Genomic DNA, 26,085 nt, shown 5'->3' with positions numbered 1-26,085 from the left:
CTCAAATAAGTTTCCAAAGTCTGATTAGTTCGCTCGGTTTGGCCATTTGTCTGAGGATGAAATGCGGAAGAAAAAGACAAATCAATGCCTAGCCTAGCACAAAAGGACCGCCAAAACCTAGAAACAAACTGGGAACCTCTGTCGGACACAACATTCTCCGGAATACCATGCAAACGAACCACATGCTGAAAAAACAATGGAACCAAATCAGAAGAGGAAGGCAACTTAGGCAAAGGCACCAAATGAACCATCTTAGAAAACCGGTCACAGACCACCCAGATAACTGACATCCTCTGGGAAACCGGAAGGTCTGAAATAAAATCCATAGAAATATGCGTCCAAGGCCTCTCAGGGACCGGCAAAGGCAAAAGCAACCCACTAGCGCGGGAACAACAAGGCTTAGCCCGCGCACAAGTCCCACAGGACTGCACAAAAAGAACGCACATCACGTGACAACGAAGGCCACCAAAAGGACCTACCAACCAAATCTCTGGTACCAAAAATACCAGGATGGCCAGCCAACACAGAACAATGAACCTCAGAAATCACTCTACTAGTCCATCTATCAGGAACAAACAGTTTTCCCACTGGACAGCGGTCAGGTTTGTCAGCCTGAAATTCCTGAAGGACCCGTCGTAGATCAGGGGAGATGGCAGAAAGAATCACCCCTTCCTTTAGAATGCCGACCGGTTCAAGGACCTCCGGAGAATCAGGCAAAAAGCTCCTAGAGAGGGCATCAGCCTTAACATTCTTAGAACCCGGAAGATACGAGACCACAAAATCAAAACGGGAGAAAAACAAAGACCATCGAGCCTGTCTAGGATTCAGCCACTTGGCAGACTCGAGGTAAATCAGATTTTTATGATCGGTCAAAACCACAATACAGTGCTTGGCTCCCTCAAGCCAATGTCGCCATTCCTCGAACGCCCACTTCATAGCCAACAATTCCCGATTGCCGACATCATAATTACGTTCAGCAGGCGAAAACTTTCGGGAAAAGAAGGCACATGGTTTCATTAAGGAACCATCAGAATTCCTCTGAGACAAAACGGCCCCTGCCCCAATCTCAGAAGCGTCAACCTCAACCTGAAATGGAAGAGAAACATCTGGCTGACGCAACACTGGAGCAGAAGTAAATCGGTGTTTAAGCTCCTGAAAGGCAGATACCGCCGCAGAGGACCAATTAGCTACATCAGCGCCCTTCCTCGTCAAATCGGTCAGGGGTTTAACCACACTGGAGAAGTTAGCAATGAAACGGTGATAAAAATTAGCAAAGCCCAAAAATTTCTGAAGGCTCTTCACGGATGTGGGCTGGACCCAATCATGAATGGCCTGAACCTTAACCGGATCCATCTCAATAGATGAGGGAGAAAAAATAAAGCCCAAAAAAGAAACCTTCTGCACTCCAAAGAGGCACTTAGACCCCTTCACAAACAAGGCATTATCATGAAGGATCTGAAATACCATCCTGACCTGTTTCACATGAGACTCCCAATCATCGGAAAAAATTAAGATGTCATCCAAATATACAATCATAAATTTATCAAGATAATTCCGGAAGATATCATCCATGAAGGACTGAAAAACAGATGGAGCATTAGAGAGTCCGAATGGCATCACAAGGTATTCAAAATGGCCTTCGGGCGTATTAAGCGCAGTTTTCCATTCGTCACCCTGCTTAATACGAACAAGATTATATGCCCCTCGAAGGTCAATCTTAGTAAACCAACTAGCCCCCTTAATCCTGGCAAACAAATCGGAAAGCAAAGGTAAAGGGTATTGAAATTTTACCGTGATCTTATTCAAAAGGCGATAATAAATACAAGGTCTCAAGGAGCCATCCTTCTTGGCAACAAAAAAAAATCCCGCTCCCAATGGTGAAGAAGATGGCCGAATATGCCCTTTCTCCAAGGACTCCTTAACATAACTCCGCATAGCGGTATGTTCAGGCACCGACAGGTTGAAAAGTTGGCCCTTAGGGAACTTACAGCCTGGAATCAAGTCAATAGCACAATCACAGTCCCTATGCGGTGGAAGGGAACTGGACTTGGGCTCCTCGAAAACATCCTGAAAATCAGACAAGAACTGTGGAACTTCAGAAGGGGGGGGGGGGGGGGAGGAGGAAATTGACATCAAAGGAACGTCATTATGAACCCCCTGACAACCCCAACTAGTCACAGACATAGATTTCCAATCCAACACCGGATTATGCACCTGTAACCATGGAAAACCTAGCACAATAACATCATGCAAATTATGCAACACCAAAAAACGACAATCTTCCTGATGGGCTGGCGCCATGCACATGGTTAACTGTGTCCAAAACAGAGGTTTATTTTTAGCCAAAGGTGTAGCATCAATGCCCCTTAAAGGAATAGGGTTCTCCAAAGTCTGCAAGGGGAAACCACAACGTCTAGTGAATTCAAAGTCCATTAAATTCAAAGCGGCGCCAGAATCAACAAACGCCATGACAGAAAATGACGACAATGAGCAGATCAATGTCACAGATAACAGAAATTTAGGTTGTACAGTTCCGATGGTAACTGAACTAGCGATTCTCTTTGTACGCTTTGGGCAGACTGAAATGACATGAGAAGCGTCGCCACAGTAAAAACACAACCTATTCTGACGTCTGAATCCTTGTCGTTCAGCTCCAGACAGAATCCTATCACACTGCATAGGCTCAGGCATCTGCTCTGAGGACAACGCCACAGCGCGCACAGTTCTGCGCTCCCGCAAGCGCCGATCAATCTGAATGGCCAGAGACATAGAATCACTCAGACCTGCAGGCGTGGGAAACCCCACCATAACATGTTTAACAGATTCAGAAAGACCCTTTCTGAAAATTGCCGCCAAAGCATCCTCATTCCATTTAGTCAGCACAGACCATTTTCTAAACTTCTGACAATACAATTCTGCTGCTTCTTGACCCTGAAACAGGGTCAACAAGGTCTTCTCAGCATGATCCACAGAATTTGGTTCATCATGTAATAACCCTGGAGCCTGAAAAAAGGCATCTACATTAAGCAAGGCCGGATTCCCAGATTCCAGGGAAAATGCACAATCCTGAGGATCGCCACGCAGCAGGGAGATTACTATTTTAACCTGCTGAATGGGATCACCAGAGGAATGAGGTTTCAGAGCAAAAAACAGTTTACAGTTATTTTTAAAACTCAAAAATTTAGACCTGTCCCCAAAAAATTACTCAGGAGTAGGAATCTTAGGCTCTAAAAGCGGAGTCTGAACAATATAATCTGCAATACCCTGTAGCCTAGCAGCAAGTTGGTCTACACAAGAAGCTAATCCCTGAACATCCATACTAGCACACAGCTCCTCAGTCACCCAGAGGAAAAGAGGGAAGGAAAGACAAAACAGACTGCAGAAAAAAAAAAATGGCTCAGGACTTTTCTTCCCTTCTTCTGAGATGCATTTAACTCATTGTTGGCCAGTTGTACTGTTATGATCCGGTGACCCTGGAGCCACATGAGACTATCTCTGGAGTAGGTGGTACCTGTACTGACCGCAATCCTAATACTGACACCGCAACTAGAAGTAGCCGTGGGATGTACCTAACCAGGCCTAGACACCTCGACACAGCCGGAGGACTAAATACCCCTAAAGATGGAAATGGGAATTCTATCTTGCCTCAGAGCTGAGCCCCAAAGGATAGGCAGCCCCTCACAAATATTGACTGTGAGTTTAAGAGGAAATACGTACACAGGCAGAAAAAACAGAGTTTAGCAAAAGAGGCACTTCTAGCTAGATAGAAAGGATAGGACAGAGTTCTAAGCGGTCAGTATTAAAACACTAGAAAATTCCACAGCAGAAAATACTATATACTACATCTAACTAAAGACATAGGATGTACAGGTCCTTCTCAAAAAATTAGCATATAGTGTTAATTTTCATTATTTACCATAATGTAATGATTACAATTCAACTTTCATATATTATAGATTCATTATCCACCAACTGAAATTTGTCAGGTCTTTTATTGTTTTAATACTGATGATTTTGGCATACAACTCCTGATAACCCAAAAAACCTGTCTCAATAAATTAGCATATTTCACCCGTCCAATCAAATAAAACTGTTTTTTAATAACAAACAAAAAAAACATCAAATAATAATAATGTTCAGTTATGCACTCAATACTTGGTCGGGAATTCTTTGGCAGAAATGACTGCTTCAATGCGGCGTGGCATGGAGGCAATCAGCCTGTGACACTGCTGAGATGTTATGGAGGCCCAGGATGCTTCAATAGCGGCCTTAAGCTCATCCAGAGTGTTGGGTCTTGCGTCTCTCAACTTTCTCTTCACAATATCCCACAGATTCTCTATGGGGTTCAGGTCAGGAGAGTTGGCAGGCCAATTGAGCACAGTAATACCATGGTCAGTAGACCATTTACCAGTGGTTTTGGCACTGTGAGCAGGTGCCAGGTCGTGCTGAAAAATGAAATCTTCATCTCTATAAAGCATTTCAGCCGATGGAAGCATGAAGTGCTCCAAAATCTCCTGATAGCTAGCTGCATTGACCCTGCCCTTGATGAAACACAGTGGACCAACACCAGCAGCTGACATGGCACCCCACACCATCACTGACTGTGGGTACTTGACACTGGACTTCAGGCATTTTGGCATTTCCTTCTCCCCAGTCTTCCTCCAGACTCTGGCACCTTGATTTCCGAATGACATGCAAAATTTGCTTTCATCAGAAAAAAGTACTTGGGACCACTTAGCAACAGTCCAGTGCTGCTTCTCTGTAGCCCAGGTCAGGCGCTTCTGCCGCTGTTTACCTGGGGAATGCGGCACCTGTAGCCCATTTCCTGCACACGCCTGTGCACGGTGGCTCTGGATGTTTCCACACCAGACTCAGTCCACTGCTTCCTCAGGTTCCCCAAGGTCTGGAATCGGTCCTTCTCCACAATCTTCCTCAGGGTCCGGTCACCTCTTCTCGTTGTACAGCGTTTTCTGCCACATTGTTTCCTTCCAACAGACTTACCATTGAGGTGCCTTGATACAGCACTCTGGGAACAGCCTATTTGTTGAGAAATTTCTTTCTGGGTCTTACCCTCTTGCTTGAGGGTGTCAATGATGGCCTTCTTGACATCTGTCAGGTCGCTAGTCTTACCCATGATGGGGGTTTTGAGTAATGAACCAGGCAGGGAGTTTTTAAAAGCCTCAGGTATCTTTTGCATGTGTTTAGAGTTAATTAGTTGATTCAGAAGATTAGGGTAATAGGTCGTTTAGAGAACCTTTTCTTGATATGCTAATTTATTGAGACAGGTTTTTTGGGTTATCAGGAGTTGTATGCCAAAATCATCAGTATTAAAACAATAAAAGACCTGACAAATTTCAGTTGGTGGATAATGAATCTATAATATATGAAAGTTTAATTGTAATCATTACATTATGGTAAATAATGAAATTTAACACTATATGCTAATTTTTTGAGAAGGACCTGTATATCTGCATCTCCAGAGAAACCAGCATGACAGAAAAATCCAAACAAGTCAAGCTGGACAAAAACACAATAGATTGCACTGCACATAAAAGCACACTGCATGCGTGCTACAGAGAACCAAAACAAGGCACTTATCTTAGCTGAAATGACAGCAGGGCAGTGGAGCCAGACAGAGATGCAATCCCTCCAAGATACAATGGACAACTGGCAGGGATTGATGGATCCTACCAACCTAAATACCTAATAGAGCTGCAATAAGCAGAAACACCTGCCCTGGCCTATAATCCAGAGATCACTGCACTACCACTAACAACCATCGGAGGGAGCCCAAGAGCAGAATTCACAACAGTCTCCTCTCTCCCCTCACACACCCCGGGGGTCTCCTCTCTCCCCTCGCACACCCCGGGGGTCTCCCCTCTCCCACCCCGGGGGTCTCCTCTCTCCCCTCGCACACCCCGGGGGTCTCCTCTCTCCCCTCGCACACCCCGGGGGTCTCCTCTCTCCCCTCGCACACCCCGGGGGTCTCCTCTCTCCCCTCGCACACACCGGGGGTCTCCTCTCTCCCCTCACACACACCGGGGGTCTCCCCTCTCCCCTCACACACCCCGGGGGTCTCCTCTCTCCCCTCACACACCCCGGGGGTCTCCTCTCTCACACCCCGGGGGTCTCCTCTCTCCCCTCACGCCCCCCGGGGGTCTCCTCTCTCTCCTCACGCCCCCCGGGGGTCTCCTCTCTCCCCTCCTCACACACCCCGGGGGTCTCCTCTCTCCCCTCCTCACACACCCCGGGGGTCTCCTCTCTCCCCTCCTCACACACCCCGGGGGTCTCCTCTCTCCCCTCCTCACACACACCGGGGGTCTCCTCTCTCCCCTCCTCACACACACCGGGGGTCTCCTCTCTCCCCTCCTCACACACCCCGGGGGTCTCCTCTCTCCCCTCCTCACACACCCCGGGGGTCTCCTCTCCCCTCCTCACACACCCCGGGGGTCTCCTCTCCCCTCCTCACACACCCCGGGGGTCTCCTCTCCCCTCCTCACACACCCCGGGGGTCTCCTCTCCCCTCCTCACACACCCCGGGGGTCTCCTCTCCCCTCCTCACACACCCCGGGGGTCTCCTCTCCCCTCCTCACACACCCCGGGGGTCTCCTCTCCCCTCCTCACACACCCCGGGGGTCTCCTCTCCCCCCTCACACACCCCGGGGGTCTCCTCCCCTCCTCACACACCCCGGGGGTCTCCTCTCCCCCCTCACACACCCCGGGGGTCTCCTCTCTCCCCTCACACACCCCGGGGGTCTCCTCTCCCCCCTCACACACCCCGGGGGTCTCCTCTCTCCCCTCACACACCCCGGGGGTCTCTCCTCTCTCCCCTCACACACCCCAGGGGTCTCCTCTCTCCCCTCACACACCCCGGGGGTCTCCTCTCTCCCCTCACACACCCCGGGGGTCTCCTCTCTCCCCTCACACACACCGGGGGTCTCCTCTCTCCCCTCACACACACCGGGGGTCTCCTCTCTCCCCTCACACACACCGGGGGTCTCCTCTCTCCCCTCACACACACCGGGGGTCTCCTCTCCCCTCACACACCCCGGGGGTCTCCTCTCTCCCCTCCTCACACACCCCGGGGGACTCCTCTCTCCCCTCCTCACACACCCCGGGGGTCTCCTCTCTCCCCTCCTCACACACCCCGGGGGTCTCCTCTCTCCCCTCCTCACACACCCCGGGGGTCTCCTCTCTCCCCTCCTCACACACCCTGGGGGTCTCCTCTCTCCCCTCACACACCCCGGGGGTCTCTCCTCTCTCCCCTCACACACCCCGGGGGTCTCTCCTCTCTCACACACCGGGGGTCTCCTCTCTCCCCTCACACACCCCGGGGGTCTCCTCTCCCCCCTCACACACCCCGGGGGTCTCCTCTCCCCTCACACACACCGGGGGTCTCCTCTCTCCCCTCACACACCCCGGGGGTCTCCTCTCTCCCCTCACACACCCCGGGGGTCTCCTCTCTCCCCTCACACACCCCGGGGGTCTCCTCTCTCCCCTCACACACCCCGGGGGTCTCCTCTCTCCCCTCACACACACCGGGGGTCTCCTCTCTCCCCTCACACACACCGGGGGTCTCCTCTCTCCCCTCACACACCCCGGGGGTCTCCTCTCTCCCCTCACACACCGGGGGTCTCCTCTCCCCTCACACACACCGGGGGTCTCCTCTCTCCCCTCACACACCCCGGGGGTCTCCTCTCTCCCCTCACACACACCGGGGGTCTCCTCTCTCCCCTCACACACCCCGGGGGTCTCCTCCCCCCCGGTATCTCCCGCTTTTCGCTCTCGGTGATGACGCAGATACAGGCTCGGGCCCTCTTGGCGCCTTTACACGACGTCAGACCGCACCGGGCGCCGCCTCCGCTCACCTGCACCGGGAATCCCCGCTCTTCGCCGTCCGCAGTCCCCTCACAGTCTCGGCCCGAATATTATTCAAACCATGAGACGCCGGCGGGCCCGGCCGCCATTGGCTGCACTCCGTCCGCTCGCGCCTACACGTGACGTCACCAACATCGCCCCGCCCCCTGAAAGACGCCTCAAAGCAACACGCCCCTCACTGGGGACACGCCCCCCTGCCGCCTGAAAAGCAAATCAGCGCTCGACGGAGCGGAGCCACAGAGGACGGGGCGGAGCCACAGAGGACGGGGCGGAGCGACAGAGGACGGAGCGGAGCCACAGGGCACGGGGCGGAGCCACAGAGATCCGAGAACGGGGCGGAGCCACAGAGGACGGTGCGGAGCCAGAGAGAACGGGGTGGAACCACAGAGACCCGAGAACGGGGCGGAGCCACAGAGGGCGGTGCGGAGCCAGAGAGAACGGGGTGGAACCACAGAGACCCGAGAACGGGGCGGAGCCACAGAGGACGGTGCGGAGCCAGAGAGAACGGGGTGGAACCACAGAGACCCGAGAACGGGGCGGAGCCACAGAGGACGGTGCGGAGCCAGAGAGAACGGGGTGGAACCACAGAGACCCGAGAACGGGGCGGAGCCACAGAGGGCGGTGCGGAGCCAGAGAGAACGGGGTGGAACCACAGAGACCCGAGAACGGGGCGGAGCCACAGAGGACGGTGCGGAGCCAGAGAGAACGGGGTGGAACCACAGAGACCCGAGAACGGGGCGGAGCCACAGAGGACGGTGCGGAGCCAGAGAGAACGGGGTGGAACCACAGAGACCCGAGAACGGGGCGGAGCCACAGAGGACGGTGCGGAGCCACAGAGAATGGGGCGGAGCCACAGAGAACAGAGCGGAGCCACAGAGGACGGGGCGGAGCCACAGAGGACGGGGCGGAGCCACAGAGATCCGAGAACGGGGCAGAGCCACAGAGGAAGAAGCGGAGCCACAGAAAATAGTGGACTGGGCGGAGCCACAGAGAACGGAGCAGAGCCTCAGAGGACGGGGCGGAGCCCCGAAGCCCGGAGAGCGGCGGGGAAGGCTATAGGGCGTGCACAATTGAGCTGGGGATACAGATATATTACAGTATAACATTACAGGGAACCTGTCACCATATTTGATATTAAACTGATCTCACATTATCTCCTAACTAGCCTCAATACAGTATAATGCACCTCCCCATAGGCAGACTATAGTATAATGCACCCCCCATAGGCAGACTGTATATAGTATAACGCACCCCCCATAGGCAGACTCTATATAGTATAAAGCACCCCCATAGGCAGACTGTATATAGTATAACGCACCCCCCATAGGCAGACTATAGTATAATGCACCCCCCATAGGCAGACTCTATATAGTATAACGCACCCCCATAGGCAGACTCTATATAGTGTAACGCACCCCCCATAGGCAGACTCTATATAGTATAACGCACTCCCCATAGGCAGACTCTATATAGTGTAACGCACCCCCATAGGCAGACTCTATATAGTCTAACGCACCCCCCATAGGCAGACTCTATATAGTGTAACGCACCCCCATAGGCAGACTCTATATAGTGTAACGCACCCCCCATAGGCAGACTATAGTATAATGCACCCCCCATAGGCAGACTGTATATAGTATAACGCACCCCCCATAGGCAGACTCTATATAGTATAACGCACCCCCATAGGCAGACTCTATATAGTGTAACGCACCCCCCATAGGCAGACTCTATATAGTATAACGCACCCCCCATAGGCAGACTGTATATAGTATAACGCACCCCCAATAGGCAGACTGTATATAGTATAATGCACCCCCCATAGGCAGACTGTATATAGTATAACGCACTCCCCATAGGCAGACTATAGTATAACGCACCCCCCATAGGCAGACTGTATATAGTATAACGCACCCCCCATAGGCAGACTGTATATAGTCTAACGCACCCCCCATAGGCAGACTCTATATAGTATAACGCACCCCCCATAGGCAGACTGTATATAGTATAACGCACCCCCCATAGGCAGACTATATATAGTATAACGCACTCCCCATAGGCAGACTGTATATAGTATAACGCACCCCCCATAGGCAGACTATATAGTATAACGCACCCCCCATAGGCAGACTGTATATAGTATAACGCACCCCCCATAGGCAGACTGTATATAGTATAACGCACCCCCCATAGGCAGACTATATATAGTATAACGCACTCCCCATAGGCAGACTCTATGTAGTATAACGCACCCCCCATAGGCAGACTCTATATAGTATAATGCACTCCCCATAGGCAGACTCTATATAGTATAACGCACCCCCCATAGGCAGACTCTATATAGTATAACGCACTCCCCATAGGCAGACTCTATATAGTATAACGCACCCCCCATAGGCAGACTCTATATAGTATAACGCACCCCCCATAGGCAGACTCTATATAGTATAACGCACTCCCCATAGGCAGACTCTATATAGTATAACGCACTCCCCATAGGCAGACTCTATATAGTATAACGCACCCCCCATAGCCAGACTGTATATAGTCTACCGCACCCCCCATAGGCAGACTGTATATAGTATAACGCACTCCCCATAGGCAGACTGTATATAGTATAACGCACTCCCCATAGGCAGACTCTATATAGTGTAACGCACCCCCCATAGGCAGACTCTATATAGTGTAACGCACCGCCCATAGGCAGACTCTATAAAGTATAACGCACTCCCCATAGGCAGACTCTATAAACTATAATGCACTCCCCATAGGCAGACTCTATATACTGTAACGCACCCCCCATAGGCAGACTCTATATAGTATAACGCACTCCCCATAGGCAGACTCTATAAAGTATAACGCACTCCCCATAGGCAGACTCTATATACTGTAACGCACCCTCCATAGGCAGACTCTATATAGTATAATGCACTCCCCATAGGCAGACTCTATATAGTATAACGCACCCCCCATAGGCAGACTGTATATAGTCTACCGCACCCCCCATAGGCAGACTGTATATAGTATAACGCACCCCCCATAGGCAGACTCTATATAGTATAACGCACTCCCCATAGGCAGACTCTATATAGTATAACGCACCCCCCATAGGCAGACAGTATAATGCACCCCCCATAGGCAGACTCTATATAGTATAATGTGTCATGATCTCTGCAGGCAGAGATCATAGCAAGCCTATAGAGGGACAAGCTCTCGGAAGATGGAACTATACTGACCATGAACTAAGCCTGCCGCGCAACTAGAAATAGCCAGGTAGCATTTCCTATTTATCGCTAGATGCCCAGCTCTGGCCTAAGACCTAAATAGCTAGCAGAGGGAAATATAAGACCTGGCTCACCTCTAGAGAAATATTCCAAAGAAGACAGTAGCCCCCCACATATAATGACGGTGAGTTCAGATGAAACAACAAACGCAGCAGGAAAATAGTCTTAGCAAATTTGAGGTCCGCTTACTAGATAGCAGAAGACAGATAGTATACTTTCATGGTCAGCAGAAAAACACTAACAAAACACCATCCAGAGATTACCTTAAACTCTGGCATTAACTCATAACGCCAGAGTAGCAATCCCTGATCAACGAGAGCTTTCCAGACACAGTAACAAAACTTCAGCTGTGAACTGGAACAAATAAGCAAAACAAAACATGGACAAAAGTCCAACTTATCTAGAAGTTGTCTAGAAGCAGGAACAAGCACTGAGAGGCATCAGATAACATTGTTGACCGGCAAGAAACCACCAGAGAAATGAGCTTAAATAGCGACACCCACTACTGATGGAACCAGGTGAAACAGGAAAGAGGATGACACGTCCAATTCCACAAGCGGCCACCGGGGGAGCCCAGAATCCAAATTCACAACAGTACCCCCCCCTCAAGGAGGGGGCACCGAACCCTCACCAGATCCACCAGGGCGACCAGGATGAGCCCTATGGAAGGCACGAACAAGATCAGAAGCATGAACATCAGATGCATTGACCCAAGAATTATCCTCCTGGCCGTAACCCTTCCAGTTGACCAGATACTGGAGTTTCCGTCTGGAAACACGAGAGTCCAAAATTTTCTCCACAACGTACTCCAACTCACCCTCAACCAACACCGGAGCAGGAGGCTCAACTGAAGGTACAACAGGTACCTCATACCTGCGCAATAACGACCGATGAAAAACGTTATGAATGGAAAAGGACGCAGGGAGGTCCAAACGGAAAGAAACAGGATTAAGAATCTCCAATATTCTATAAGGGCCGATGAACCGAGGTTTAAACTTAGGAGAAGAGACCCTCATAGGGACAAAACGAGAAGACAACCACACCAAATCTCCAACACAAAGCCGAGAACCAACACGACGATGACGGTTGGCAAAACGCTGAGTCTTCTCCTGGGACAACTTCAAATTGTCCATAACCTGCCCCCAGATGTGATGCAATCTCTCCACCACCGCATCCACTCCAGGACAATCCGAGGATTCCACCTGACCGGAGGAAAATCGAGGGTGAAACCCCGAATTACAGAAAAACGGGGACACCAAGGTGGAAGAACTGGCCCGATTATTGAGGGCGAACTCTGCCAATGGCAAAAAAGCAACCCAATCATCCTGGTCAGCAGAGACAAAACACCTCAGATATGTCTCAAGGGTCTGATTAGTCCGCTCGGTCTGGCCATTAGTCTGAGGGTGAAAAGCAGATGAAAAAGACAAATCTATGCCCATCCTAGCACAGAATGCCCGCCAAAATCTAGACACAAATTGGGTACCTCTGTCAGAAACAATATTCTCAGGAATACCGTGCAATCGGACAACATTCTGAAAAAACAGAGGAACCAACTCAGAAGAAGAAGGCAACTTGGGCAGAGGAACCAAATGGACCATTTTAGAGAAACGGTCACAGACCACCCAGATGACAGACATCTTCTGGGAAACAGGCAGATCTGAAATAAAATCCATCGAGATGTGTGTCCAAGGCCTCTTAGGAATAGGCAAGGGCAACAGCAGTCCGCTAGCCCGAGAACTACAAGACTTGGCCCGAGCACAAACGTCACATGACTGCACAAAGACTCGCACATCTCGTGACAGGGAAGGCCACCAGAAGGATCTTGCCACCAAATCCCTGGTACCAAAAATTCCGGGATGACCTGCCAAAGCAGAAGAATGTACCTCAGAGATGACTCTGCTGGTCCAATCATCCGGAACAAACAGTCTATCAGGCGGACAACGATCCGGTCTATCCGCCTGAAACTCTTGCAAGGACCGCCGCAGATCAGGAGAAACGGCCGACAAAATTACTCCCTCCCTAAGGATACCTGTGGGTTCAGAATTACCAGGAGAGTCCGGGTCAAAACTCCTAGAAAGGGCATCTGCCTTAACATTCTTAGAACCCGGTAGGTATGACACCACAAAATTAAAGCGAGAAAAAAATAAAGACCAGCGCGCCTGTCTAGGATTCAGGCGTCTGGCAGTCTCAAGATAAATCAAATTTTTGTGGTCAGTCAATACCACCACCTGATGCCTAGCCCCCTCGAGCCAATGGCGCCACTCCTCAAACGCCCACTTCATGGCCAAAAGCTCCCGATTCCCAACATCATAATTCCGCTCTGCGGGCGAAAATTTGCGAGAAAAGAAGGCACAAGGCCTAATGACGGAGCAGTCGGAACCTTTCTGCGACAACACTGCCCCAGCTCCGATCTCCGAAGCGTCAACCTCAACCTGAAAAGGTAGAGCAACATCAGGCTGACGCAACACAGGGGCAGAGGCAAAACGGCGCTTAAGCTCCTGAAAGGCCTCTACAGCATGAGGGGACCAATTAGCAACATCAGCGCCTTGTCTGGTCAAATCAGTCAGTGGTTTAACGACATCCGAAAAACCAGCAATAAATCGGCGGTAAAAGTTGGCAAAGCCCAAAAATCTCTGAAGACCCTTAAGAGAGGAGGGCTGAGTCCAGTCACAAATAGCTTGCACCTTGACGGGATCCATCTCAATGGAAGAGGGAGAAAAAAATATACCCCAAAAAGGAAATTTTCTGGACCCCAAAAACGCACTTAGACCCCTTCACACATAAAGAATTAGACCGCAGAACCTGAAAAACTCTCCTGACCTGCTGGACATGAGAGTCCCAGTCATCAGAAAAAATCAGAATATCATCCAGATATATTATCATAAATTTATCCAGAAAATCGCGGAAAATATCATGCATAAAAGACTGGAAAACTGAAGGGGCATTAGAAAGACCAAAAGGCATGACCAAATACTCAAAGTGGCCCTCGGGCGTATTAAATGCGGTCTTCCACTCATCCCCCTGCCTGATCCGCACCAAATTATACGCCCCACGAAGATCAATTTTAGAGAACCACTTAGCACCCTCTATACGAGCAAACAAATCAGTAAGCAATGGCAATGGGTATTGATACTTAACAGTGATCTTATTCAGAAGCCGATAATCAATACATGGTCTCAAAGAGCCGTCTTTTTTTGAGACAAAGAAAAACCCAGCTCCCAAGGGAGAAGAAGATGGACGAATATGTCCCTTTTCCAAAGACTCCTTTATATATTCCCGCATAGCAGCATGTTCCGGCACGGACAGATTAAACAAACGACCCTTTGGATATTTACAACCCGGTATCAAATCTATGGCACAATCGCACTCACGGTGCGGAGGTAACGACCCAAGCTTGGGTTCGTCAAAGACGTCTTGATAATCAGAGAGGAACTCAGGGACTTCAGAGGGAATGGACGACGAAATAGAAACCAAAGGTACGTCCCCATGAATACCCTTACATCCCCAGCTCAACACAGACATTGCTCTCCAGTCCAAGACTGGGTTGTGAGACTGCAACCATGGCAATCCCAGTACCAAATCGTCATGTAAATTATACAGCACCAGGAAACGAATAATCTCCTGGTGATCCGGATCGATACGCATGGTTACTTGTGTCCAGTATTGTGGTTTATTATTAGCCAATGGGGTGGAGTCAATCCCCTTCAGAGGAATAAGAGTCTCCAAAGGCTCTAAATCAAAACCACAACGATTGGCAAAGGACCAATCCATAAGACTCAGAGCGGCGCCAGAGTCAACATAGGCGTCCGTGGCAATGGATGACAAAGAACAAATCAGGGTTACAGACAAAATAAACTTAGACTGAATGGTGCCAATGGAAACAGACTTATCAAGCCTCTTTGTACGCCTAGAGCATGCTGATATAACATGAGTAGAATCCCCACAATAGAAACACAATCCATTCTTCCGTCTAAAATTCTGTCGCTCGCTCCTGGACAGAATTCTATCACACTGCATACTTTCTGGCGTCTTTTCCATAGACACCGCCAGATGGTGCACCGGTTTGCGCTCCCGCAGACGCCTATCAATCTGAATAGCCATTGTCATGGACTCATTCAGACCTGCAGGCAAAGGGAACCCCACCATAACATCCTTAACGGCATCAGAGAGACCTTCTCTGAAAGTTGCCGCCAAGGCGCACTCATTCCACTGAGTAAGCACAGACCATTTACGGAATTTTTGGCAGAAAACTTCAGCTTCGTCTTGCCCCTGAGATAGTGCCATCAAAGTTTTTTCTGCCTGAAGTTCCAAATGAGGTTCCTCATAAAGCAAGCCCAAGGCCAGAAAAAACGCATCCACATCGCGTAACGCAGGATCCCCTGCTGGCAATGAGAAGGCCCAATCTTGAGGGTCACCCCTGAGCAAGGAAATCACAATCCTAACCTGCTGAGCAGGGTCTCCAGCTGAACGAGACTTCAGGGACAAATAAAGCTTACAATTATTTCGGAAATTCTGGAAGCTAGCTCTATTCCCTGTGAAGAACTCCGGCAAAGGAATTCTCGGCTCAGATACCGGAGCATGTACCACAAAATCTTGTAAATTTTGTACTTTCGTGATGAGATTATTCAAACCCGCAGTTACACTCTGGAGATCCATTATTGTCAGGTGCACACAGAGCATACAGAGATTAGGAGGAGAGAGAGAAAAAAAACTGCAGCAAGGCAGACTGGAGGAAAAAAAAAAAAAAAATTCCAGCAGACTTCTTATAACTCTCCTTTCTCAACCTGGGTCTTTAACACTTTATGGCCGGTCAAACTGTCATGATCTCTGCAAGCAGAGATCATAGCAAGCCTATAGAGGGACAAGCTCTCGGAAGATGGAACTATACTGACCATGAACTAAGCCTGCCGCGCAACTAGAAATAGCCAGGTAGCATTTCCTATTTATCGCTAGATGCCCAGCTCTGGCCTAAGACCTAAATAGCTAGCAGAGGGAAATATAAGACCTGGCTCACCTCTAGAGAAATATTCCAAAGAAGACAGTAGCCCCCCACATATAATGACGGTGAGTTCAGATGAAACAACAAACGCAGCAGGAAAATAGTCTTAGCAAATTTGAGGTCCGCTTACTAGATAGCAGAAGACAGATAGTATACTTTCATGGTCAGCAGAAAAACACTAACAAAACACCATCCAGAGATTACCTTAAACTCTGGCATTAACTCATAACGCCAGAGTAGCAATCCCTGATCAACGAGAGCTTTCCAGACACAGTAACAAAACTTCAGCTGTGAACTGGAACAAATAGGCAAAACAAAACATGGACAAAAGTCCAACTTATCTAGTAGTTGTCTAGAAGCAGGAACAAGCACTGAGAGGCATCAGATAACATTGTTGACCGGCAAGAAACCACCAGAGAAATGAGCTTAAATAGCGACACCCACTACTGATGGAACCAGGTGAAACAGGAAAGAGGATGACAAGTCCAATTCCACAAGCGGCCACCGGGGGAGCCCAGAATCCAAATTCACAACAATAATGCACCTCCCCATAGGCAGACTCAATATAGTATAACGCACCCCCCATAGGCAGACAGTATAATGCACCCCCCATAGGCAGACTCTATATAGTATAATGCACCTCCCCATAGGCAGACTCTATATAGTATAATGCACCCCCATAGGCAGACTCTATATAGTGTAACGCACCCCCCATAGGCTGACTCTATATAGTGTAACGCACCCCCCATAGGCAGACTCAATACAGTATAACGCACCCCCCATAGGCAGACTGTATATAGTATAACACACACCCCATAGGCAGACTGTATATAGTATAACGCACCCCCCATAGGCAGACTCTATATAGTATAAAGCATTCCCCATAGGCAGACTCTATATAGTATAACGCACACCCCCCATAGGCAGACTCTATATAGTGTAACGCACCCCCCCATAAACAGACTCTATATAGTGTAACGCACCCCCCATAGGCAGACTCTATATAGTATAACGCACCCCCCATAGGCAGACTCTATATAGTATAATAAACCCTCTCCCCATAGGCAGACTCTATGTAGTATAGTAAAAAAACAAACACACACACACACATACATTACTCACCTCTCCTCCTCGTTACCCCACTGCTCTGAGCACCCGCACATCTCAGGACAGCGGGCACCTGCTGTCAGTGTCTGCCTCATGGACATCAGACGCTGAGAGGGGGATGATCTTAGAAGCAGCGTAACGCTCCCACTTCCATCAGCATTTAGCAGATACAGTTGACCCTGCGATGACGGCGGCGCGGCAGATCGATTCTCTGTGCTCTGCGGCAGAGAATAACTGTATGGCCACGCTGTGCACACCGATACAGTTACAGTAGCGTGGCTCCGGGTGGGCCCCCTCAGACAGGTTTCATTTAAGGATTTTTTTTTTCGTGGATTTCTTGGTTCTGAGGATATTCAGTCCCTGCTTCGTTATGATCCTTAGGGCTTCTACAATATTAATCAGCAGGACAGAGTCACAGGAGAGTGCCATCATCTGGACGGGCAGCGCCATTCTGGGCCCCAGACATAAAACTACAAAGGAGAACAGAACTAATCAGCAAAAGACCCCGAACCACAAGGGTTAAATAAGAAGAGCGCCCCCTCTCTGCCCAGAACAGAATTCTCTACAGTGAGAGCAGTGGCCTCCTGCGCCATCTGTACATGGAGATTTATCCAGCCGGATCACTATTTCTGAATTTCTCCCATTTTAGGGCAGATTGCGTCACATTGGTGTCTGGGGTCCACACCGGCCCCCCGGACTAACAATATTGCGTCTGTGAAGGTTTTCAGCTTTAGGACGTAAAGAGAATACACCGGCAGCAAGAAGAGATTGTATAGAATAATAATGGAAAACCCGGCTCCATCACGGTATAATCACGGAGGAGGGGGCCGCGCGTCCCACTCACCGCCGCCGCATAGATCAGGGGAAGATCCCGGCTGTAGAGACGCCGGCAGATTGGTCCACATGGCTCCCTGTGACGTCCCAGATGGATTCCTCAGGGGTCTGTGCAAAGATTCCCAGATCCGAATGTGCTGCCTAATTCACAGGCAGCACGTATCAGACACCTGCCCGTATACAGAGACCCGTCACTCCGGGGCAGCACATATCAGACACGTGCCCGTATACAGAGACCCATCACTCCGGGGCAGCACGTATCAGACACGTGCCCGTATACAGAGACCCGTCACTCCGGGGCAGCACGTATCAGACACGTGCCCGTATACAGAGACCCGTCACTCCGGGGCAGCACATATCAGACATGTGCCCGTATACAGAGACCCGTCACTCCGGGGCAGCACGTATCAGACACGTGCCCGTATACAGAGACCCGTCACTCCGGGGCAGCACGTATCAGACACGTGCCCGTATACAGAGACCCGTCACTCCGGGGCAGCACGTATCAGACACGTGCCCGTATACAGAGACCCGTCACTCCGGGGCAGCACGTATCAGACACGTGCCCGTATACAGAGACCCGTCACTCCGGGGCAGCACGTATCAGACACGTGCCCGTATACAGAGACCCGTCACTCCGGGGCAGCACGTATCAGACACGTGCCCGTATACAGAGACCCGTCACTCCGGGGCAGCACATATCAGACACGTGCCCGTATACAGAGACCCATCACTCCGGGGCAGCACGTATCAGACACGTGCCCGTATACAGAGACCCGTCACTCCAGGGCAGCACGTATCAGACACGTGCCCGTATGCAGAGACCGTCACTCCAGGGCAGCACGTATCAGACACGTGCCCGTATGTAGAGACCCGTCACTCCAGGGCAGCACGTATCAGACACGTGCCCGTATGCAGAGACCGTCACTCCGGGGCAGCACGTATCAGACACGTGCCCGTATGCAGAGACCCGTCACTCCGGGGCAGCACGTATCAGACACATGCCCGTATACAGAGACCCGTCACTCCAGGGCAGCACGTATCAGACACGTGCCCGTATGTAGAGACCTGTCACTCCGGGGCAGCACATATCAGACACATGCCCGTATACAGAGACCCGTCACTCCAGGGCAGCACGTATCAGACACGTGCCCGTATGCAGAGACCGTCACTCCGGGGCAGCACGTATCAGACACGTGCCCGTATGCAGAGACCCGTCACTCCAGGGCAGCACGTATCAGACACGTGCCCGTATACAGAGACCCGTCACTCCGGGGCAGCACGTATCAGACACCTGCCCGTATGCAGAGACCCGTCACTCCGGGGCAGCACATATCAGACACGTGCCCGTATACAGAGACCCGTCACTCCGGGGCAGCACGTATCAGACACGTGCCCGTATACAGAGACCCGTCACTCCGGGGCAGCACGTATCAGACACGTGCCCGTATACAGAGACCCGTCACTCCAGGGCAGCACGTATCAGACACGTGCCCGTATACAGAGACCCGTCACTCCGGGGCAGCACGTATCAGACACGTGCCCGTATGCAGAGACCCGTCACTCCAGGGCAGCACGTATCAGACACGTGCCCGTATGCAGAGACCCGTCACTCCAGGGCAGCACATATCAGACACGTGCCCGTATACAGAGACACGTCACTCCAGGGCAGCACGTATCAGACACGTGCCCGTATACAGAGACCCGTCACTCCAGGGCAGCACGTATCAGACATGTGCCCGTATACAGAGACCCGTCACTCCGGGGCAGCACGTATCAGACACGTGCCCGTATGTAGAGACCCGTCACTCCGGGGCAGCACGTATCAGACACGTGCCCGTATACAGAGACCTGTCACTCCGGGGCAGCACGTATCAGACACGTGCCCGTATACAGAGACCCGTCACTCCGGGGCAGCACGTATCAGACACGTGCCCGTATACAGAGACCCGTCACTCCGGGGCAGCACGTATCAGACACGTGCCCGTATGCAGAGACCCGTCACTCCGGGGCAGCACGTATCAGACACGTGCCCATATGCAGAGACCCGTCACTCCAGGGCAGCACGTATCAGACACGTGCCCATATACAGAGACCTGTCACTCCGGGGCAGCACGTATCAGACACGTGCCCGTATGCAGAGACCCGTCACTCCGGGGCAGCACGTATCAGACACGTGCCCATAGGCAGAGACCCGTCACTCCAGGGCAGCACGTATCAGACACGTGCCCGTATACAGAGACCCATCACTCCAGGGCAGCACATATCAGACACGTGCCCGTATACAGAGACCGTCACTCCAGGGCAGCACGTATCAGACACCTGCCCGTATACAGAGACCCGTCACTCCGGGGCAGCACATATCAGACACGTGCCCGTATGTAGAGACCCGTCACTCCGGGGCAGCACGTATCAGACACGTGCCCGTATACAGAGACCCGGCACTCCAGGGCAGCACGTATCAGACACGTGCCCGTATACAGAGACCCATCACTACAGGGCAGCACGTATCAGACACGTGCCCGTATGCAGAGACCGTCACTCCGGGGCAGCACATATCAGACACCTGCCCGTATGTAGAGACCCGTCACTCCAGGGCAGCACATATCAGACACGTGCCCGTATACAGAGACCCGTCACTCCGGGGCAGCACATATCAGACACGTGCCCGTATACAGAGACCCGTCACTCCGGGGCAGCACATATCAGACACGTGCCCGTATACAGAGACCCGTCACTCCAGGGCAGCACGTATCAGACACGTGCCCGTATACAGAGACCCATCACTCCAGGGCAGCACATATCAGACACGTGCCCGTATGCAGAGACCCGTCACTCCTGGGCAGCACATATCAGACACGTGCCCGTATGTAGAGACCCGTCACTCCGGGGCAGCACGTATCAGACATGTGCCCGTATGTAGAGACCCGTCACTCCAGGGCAGCACGTATCAGACACGTGCCCGTATGTAGAGACCCGTCACTCCGGGGCAGCACGTATCAGACATGTGCCCGTATGTAGAGACCCGTCACTCCAGGGCAGCACGTATCAGACACGTGCCCGTATACAGAGACCCGTCACTCCGGGGCAGCACGTATCAGACACGTGCCCGTATACAGAGACCCATCACTCCAGGGCAGCACATATCAGACACGTGCCCGTATGCAGAGACCCGTCACTCCTGGGCAGCACATATCAGACACGTGCCCGTATGTAGAGACCCGTCACTCCGGGGCAGCACGTATCAGACACGTGCCCGTATGTAGAGACCCGTCACTCCGGGGCAGCACATATCAGACACGTGCCCGTATGTAGAGACCCGTCACTCCGGGGCAGCACATATCAGACACGTGCCCGTATGTAGAGACCCGTCACTCCGGGGCAGCACGTATCAGACATGTGCCCGTATGTAGAGACCCGTCACTCCAGGGCAGCACGTATCAGACACGTGCCCGTATACAGAGACCCGTCACTCCGGGGCAGCACGTATCAGACACGTGCCCGTATGTAGAGACCCGTCACTCCGGGGCAGCACATATCAGACACGTGCCCGTATGTAGAGACCCGTCACTCCGGGGCAGCACATATCAGACACGTGCCCGTATGTAGAGACCCGTCACTCCGGGGCAGCACGTATCAGACATGTGCCCGTATGTAGAGACCCGTCACTCCAGGGCAGCACGTATCAGACACGTGCCCGTATACAGAGACCCGTCACTCCGGGGCAGCACGTATCAGACACGTGCCCGTATACAGAGACCCGTCACTCCAGGGCAGCACGTATCAGACACGTGCCCGTATACAGAGACCCATCACTCCAGGGCAGCACATATCAGACACGTGCCCGTATACAGAGACACGTCACTCCAGGGCAGCACGTATCAGACACGTGCCCGTATACAGAGACCCGTCACTCCGGGGCAGCACGTATCAGACACGTGCCCGTATGCAGAGACCGTCACTCCAGGGCAGCACGTATCAGACACGTGCCCGTATGCAGAGACCAGTCACTCCGGGGCAGCACGTATCAGACACGTGCCCGTATGCAGAGACCCGTCACTCCGGGGCAGCACATATCAGACACGTGCCCGTATGCAGAGACCTGTCACTCCGGGGCAGCACATATCAGACACGTGCCCGTATACAGAGACCCGTCACTCCGGGGCAGCACGTATCAGACACGTGCCCGTATACAGAGACCCGTCACTCCGGGGCAGCACATATCAGACACGTGCCCGTATGCAGAGACCTGTCACTCCGGGGCAGCATGTATCAGACACGTGCCCGTATACAGAGACCCGTCACTCCGGGGCAGCACGTATCAGACACGTGCCCGTATACAGAGACCCATCACTCCGGGGCAGCACGTATCAGACACTTGCCCATAGGCACAGACCAGTCACTCCGGGGCAGCACGTATCAGACACATGCCCGTATGCAGAGACCCGTCACTCCAGGGCAGCACGTATCAGACACGTGCCCGTATACAGAGACACATCACTCCGGGGCAGCACATATCAGACACGTGCCCGTATGCAGAGACCAGTCACTCCGGGGCAGCACGTATCAGACACGTGCCCGTATGCAGAGACCTGTCACTCCGGGGCAGCACGTATCAGACACGTGCCCGTATGCAGAGACCCGTCACTCCAGGGCAGCACGTATCAGACACGTGCCCGTATGCAGAGACCCGTCACTCCGGGGCAGCACGTATCAGACACGTGCCCGTATACAGAGACACATCACTCCGGGGCAGCACATATCAGACACGTGCCCGTATACAGAGACCCATCACTCCGGGGCAGCACATATCAGACACGTGCCCGTATACAGAGACCCGTCACTCCTGGGCAGCACATATCAGACACGTGCCCGTATACAGAGACCCGTCACTCCGGGGCAGCACGTATCAGACACGTGCCCGTATACAGAGACCCATCACTCCGGGGCAGCACGTATCAGACACGTGCCCATAGGCAGAGACCTGTCACTCCGGGGCAGCACGTATCAGACACGTGCCCGTATGCAGAGACCCGTCACTCCGGGGCAGCACGTATCAGACACGTGCCCGTATGCAGAGACCCGTCACTCCGGGGCAGCACTTATCAGACACGAGCCCGTATACAGAGACCTGTCACTCCGGGGCAGCACATATCAGACACGTGCCCGTATGCAGAGACCTGTCACTCCGGGGCAGCACATATCAGACACATGCCCGTATACAGAGACCCGTCACTCCGGGGCAGCACGTATCAGACACGTGCCCGTATACAGAGACCCGTCACTCCGGGGCAGCACATATCAGACACGTGCCCGTATGCAGAGACCTGTCACTCCGGGGCAGCACATATCAGACACGTGCCCGTATACAGAGACCCGTCACTCCAGGGCAGCACATATCAGACACGTGCCCGTATACAGAGACCCGTCACTCCGGGGCAGCACATATCAGACACGTGCCCGTATGCAGAGACACGTCACTCCGGGGCAGCACGTATCAGACACGTGCCCGTATGCAGAGACCCGTCACTCCTGGGCAGCACGTATCAGACACGTGCCCGTATGCAGAGACCCGTTACTCCTGGGCAGCACGTATCAGACACGTGCCCGTATGTAGAGACCCGTCACTCCGGGGCAGCACGTATCAGACACGTGCCCGTATACAGAGACCCGTCACTCCGGGGCAGCACATATCAGACACGTGCCCGTATACAGAGACCCGTCACTCCGGGGCAGCACGTATCAGACACGTGCCCGTATACAGAGACCCATCACTCCGGGGCAGCACGTATCAGACACGTGCCTGTATACAGAGACCCGTCACTCCGGGGCAGCACGTATCAGACATGTGCCCGTATACAGAGACCCGTCACTCCGGGGCAGCACGTATCAGACACGTGCCCGTATACAGAGACCCGTCACTCCGGGGCAGCACGTATCAGACATGTGCCCGTATACAGAGACCCGTCACTCCGGGGCAGCACGTATCAGACACGTGCCCGTATACAGAGACCCATCACTCCGGGGCAGCACGTATCAGACACGTGCCCGTATGCAGAGACCCGTCACTCCGGGGCAGCACATATCAGACACGTGCCCGTATACAGAGACCCGTCACTCCGGGGCAGCACATATCAGACACGTGCCCGTATGTACAGACCCGTCACTCCGGGGCAGCACGTATCAGACACGTGCCCGTATACAGAGACCCGTCACTCCGGGGCAGCACATATCAGACACGTGCCCGTATGTACAGACCCGTCACTCCGGGGCAGCACATATCAGACACGTGCCCGTATGCAGAGACCCGTCACTCCGGGGCAGCACGTATCAGACACTTGCCCATAGGCAGAGACCCGTCACTCCGGGGCAGCACGTATCAGACACGTGCCCGTATGTAGAGACCCGTCACTCCAGGGCAGCACATATCAGACACGGGCCCGTATGTAGAGACCCGTCATTCCAGGGCAGCACATATCAGACACGTGCCCGTATACAGAGACCCGTCACTCCGGGGCAGCACATATCAGACACGTGCCCATAGGCAGATCCTGTCACTCCGGGGCAGCACGTATCAGACACGTGCCCGTATGCAGAGACCCGTCACTCAGGGGCAGCACGTATCAGACATGTGCCCGTATGTAGAGACCCGTCACTCCAGGGCAGCACATAGACACGTGCCCGTATGTAGAGACCCGTCACTCCGGAGCAGCACGTATCAGACATGTGCCCGTATGTAGAGACCCGTCACTCCGGGGCAGCACATATCAGACACGTGCCTGTATACAGAGACCCGTGCCTGTATACAGAGACCCGTCACTCCGGGGCAGCACATATCAGACACGTGCCCGTATGTAGAGACCTGTCACTCCTGGGCAGCACGTATCAGACACGTGCCCGTATGTAGAGACCTGTCACTCCTGGGCAGCACGTATCAGACACGTTCCCGTATGTAGAGACCCGTCACTCCGGGGCAGCACGTATCAGACACGTGCCCGTATGTAGAGACCCGTCACTCCGGGGCAGCACGTATCAGACACTTGCCCGTATGCAGAGACCCGTCACTCCTGGGCAGCACGTATCAGACACGTGCCCGTATGTAGAGACCCGTCACTCCGGGGCAGCACGTATCAGACACGTGCCCGTATGCAGAGACCCGTCACTCCTGGGCAGCACGTATCAGACACGTGCCCGTATGTAGAGACCCGTCACTCCTGGGCAGCACGTATCAGACACGTGCCCGTATACAGAGACCCGTCACTCCAGGGCAGCACATATCAGACACGTGCCCGTATGTAGAGACCCGTCACTCCAGGGCAGCACATATCAGACACGTGCCTGTATGTAGAGACCCGTCACTCCGGGGCAGCACGTATCAGACACGTGCCCGTATGCAGAGACCCGTCACTCCTGGGCAGCACGTATCAGACACGTGCCCGTATGCAGAGACCCGTCACTCCGGGACAGCACATATCAGACACGTGCCCGTATACAGAGACCCGTCACTCCAGGGCAGCACATATCAGACACGTGCCCGTATGTAGAGACCCGTCACTCCAGGGCAGCACATATCAGACACGTGCCTGTATGTAGAGACCCGTCACTCCGGGGCAGCACGTATCAGACACGTGCCCGTATGCAGAGACCCGTCACTCCTGGGCAGCACGTATCAGACACGTGCCCGTATGTAGAGACCCGTCACTCCTGGGCAGCACGTATCAGACACGTGCCCGTATGCAGAGACCCGTCACTCCGGGACAGCACATATCAGACACGTGCCCGTATACAGAGACCCGTCACTCCAGGGCAGCACATATCAGACACGTGCCCGTATGTAGAGACCCGTCACTCCGGGGCAGCACATATCAGACACGTGCCTGTATACAGAAACCTGTCACTCCTGGGCAGCACGTATCAGACACGTGCCTGTATACAGAGACCCGTCACTCCGGGGCAGCACGTATCAGACACGTGCCCGTATAC

At 52.7% G+C, this 26,085-nt stretch overlaps 2 protein-coding genes across 4 annotated transcripts in view; one reads left to right on the top strand and one right to left on the bottom strand.

Moving 5' to 3' along the window:
* The window catches only part of NUMA1 (nuclear mitotic apparatus protein 1), a 74,889-nt gene extending 66,864 nt beyond the window's left edge, over positions 1-8,025 (bottom strand). For all 3 annotated transcript variants that reach the window (XM_077298875.1, XM_077298877.1, XM_077298879.1), the window contains exon 1: positions 7,869-8,025. The gene's annotated coding sequence lies outside the window, so the exon portion shown is untranslated. The remainder of the gene's footprint in view (positions 1-7,868) is intronic.
* The window catches only part of LRRC51 (leucine rich repeat containing 51), a 96,007-nt gene that overhangs the window by 27,124 nt on the left and 42,798 nt on the right, over positions 1-26,085 (top strand). The gene's annotated exons all lie outside the window — the stretch shown is intronic.

This window comes from Ranitomeya variabilis, chromosome 3 (genome assembly GCF_051348905.1).
Source record: "Ranitomeya variabilis isolate aRanVar5 chromosome 3, aRanVar5.hap1, whole genome shotgun sequence".
NCBI classification, from domain to species: Eukaryota; Metazoa; Chordata; class Amphibia; order Anura; family Dendrobatidae; genus Ranitomeya; species Ranitomeya variabilis.
The sequence above is the reverse complement of the archived record's forward strand: the minus strand, read 5'-3'. Positions and strand labels throughout refer to the sequence as shown.